Source organism: Crocuta crocuta, unplaced genomic scaffold, assembly GCF_008692635.1.
Source record: "Crocuta crocuta isolate KB4526 unplaced genomic scaffold, BGI_CrCroc_1.0 scaffold29, whole genome shotgun sequence".
Taxonomy (NCBI): domain Eukaryota; kingdom Metazoa; phylum Chordata; class Mammalia; order Carnivora; family Hyaenidae; genus Crocuta; species Crocuta crocuta.
The window spans coordinates 1505135-1507302 of record NW_027533280.1 but is presented as its reverse complement, the minus strand read 5'-3'; positions in this window follow the sequence as shown (position 1 = coordinate 1507302).

Genomic DNA, 2168 nt, shown 5'->3' with positions numbered 1-2168 from the left:
TCGGCCCCGACGCCCCCTCCCCTCAGCGCCAACGGTCCCCGCCGCCGCCGAGGCCCGCCCCCGACGTAGGGGGCTCAGGCCTCACGCGCCCCTTCCCCTCCGCGGACCCAAGGGGTCTTCNCAGGCTGAGGTGTGAAGAGAAGGGCCGAAACCCTCGCGCTTTGTGAACCGACTTGAGGCGCCTCTGGACACCTGCAGCACTTTCTAGATTGTTCTTGAGCTTTCCTGTTCCATGGGCGCAGCTCTGGGTTTGAGAAGATTGTACTTGGACACCAACAAGGAGGCCTCAGGTTTCATTCTTGTTGATACTCAGAGGAACACGGAAGTGGAACCGACTTAAGCCTGAGTTTCAAAAATACAGACCGAATTCCTGTATGTGGGGAGAGGGGTACAATTTAATATCACAAACGTGAAATTTAATTCTGTCCTGGATTCCATTTGAATAAAAGAGAAAAGATTACCAGCCAGATCTTTTTTTATTTTTACAACCATCCATTTTGTGATTTCTGTGTGTCGTTTGTTAGCATACTTTTATTATTTTTATTTTATATTTTATTTTATTTTATTATTTTATTTTTGAGAGAGAGAGAGCGCTCACTTGAGGAGGAGAGGGGCAGAGAGTAAGAGAGAATTCCTAGCAAGCTTAGCGCAGAGACGGACCCGGGACTCAACCCCGCGACCCTGGGATCACGACCTGAACCGAAATCGAGAGTCCCACGCTTAAAAGACTGAGCCACCCAGGTGCCCCCAACATTTTTTAAAAAGTGTTTGTAAAATACATGAACACGGTGGAAACTTAAAAGACGTTTTCGGAAGTTTACAGCGAAAAGTCTCCCTCCTGTATTCAATTCCCCAGCCACTGCCCCTTCTGGCCTCTTCCAGAAATGTTTGCACAAAATGGAGGAGGAGAGGGTATTTTAATTTCTATGCTCAAAGCCTTAAAAAAAGGGGGGGGAGGAGTTTCCTAAAAAATGTTCTACCATTAAGAAAGGACTTATTCTTGTTTTAAATTATGATCACTATTATTTAAAGCCACTTAAAATGTGAATCAAAGCGAAACTGCTGTGTGTTTTCTTTGGCAACCCATGTAGGTATTTATGAAAAAGGCCTGATGAAGAGTTCAGAATCGCCTTTGTAATTTTTAATATCTTTCGAAGAGAATGAATTTATTACTGGGAAATTTAAACGAAGATTAAAAGCAAAATGTCATCTGGGGGGGGTTAGGAGAGGCCACTAACTTCCCCATCCAGGTTTTTGGGAAGGTTATTCGTGGAAAGGGGTTTTAAAGGAACAGAAACATGGCGGCTCGTCGGAGGTGGTCCCGAGGCCGCAGCTGAGGGTCTCTCCGAGGCGGGCGGCCTAGCTCCCAACCGCACCCCGCTCGCTTGCGGCTGTGGCTTTTGCCGCAGGCCTCGTGACTCATGCTGTGGGAAGGCTGAGTCACGAGCTTTGCGACAAGGCGTTTTCCAGAGTCCAGAAGGTACAGAGAAAAACAGGCCTGACTTCAGAGACCGGGAAGGGAGAGGAGGAGGAAGGGGAGGACGGAGAGAGGCTCGGAGGGTGGGAGCGGGCTCCGGGGAGCCGGGAACGCTGATGTCTGCAGCGGGAAAACGATTCTCTGCGACACCCCTGCGTTCCGTCAGCCCAGCAGAGGGTACGGAAGTAAACACGTGTCCAAGGGCACTGGGGTGACAGGGACAGGACGAGAGCGAGTGGCTGGCGTTTCTCAGAGCAGGGGGGAGGGGGAAGGAGCCGGTGCTAGGGGCACGCGGTCACAGAGGTCACAGAGGTCGGGGATGCTGCTCCCCACCCCCAGCACCACAGTCACCCAGCCCCCAAGGTCAGCGACGCCCGGAAAGTCAGGAGGCCGAGAAACCCTGCCCTCCAGGGGGGTGTTGCCCTTGGCTGAGAAAGCCTCCCCCAAACCCACACGTCCCACTTGGACTCAGGAATCGGGTGTCCAGTCACGTTCCTGGAACCTGAAACCCCCTGACCTAGAATGTAATGTGCTAGAATGTGCGCGATGCAGGGTGAGTCACTGGATCCATTTTCAGTGCCTTCCGCCCCCAGATCCGCCCTTTGCAAGCGCCCCAGAAGCGACTGCTTCTGCGCTGGCACCGAAGTAAGAGTGGCGCGGGCCCGGCGACCCCGCCCGAGGGGCGCCTGCA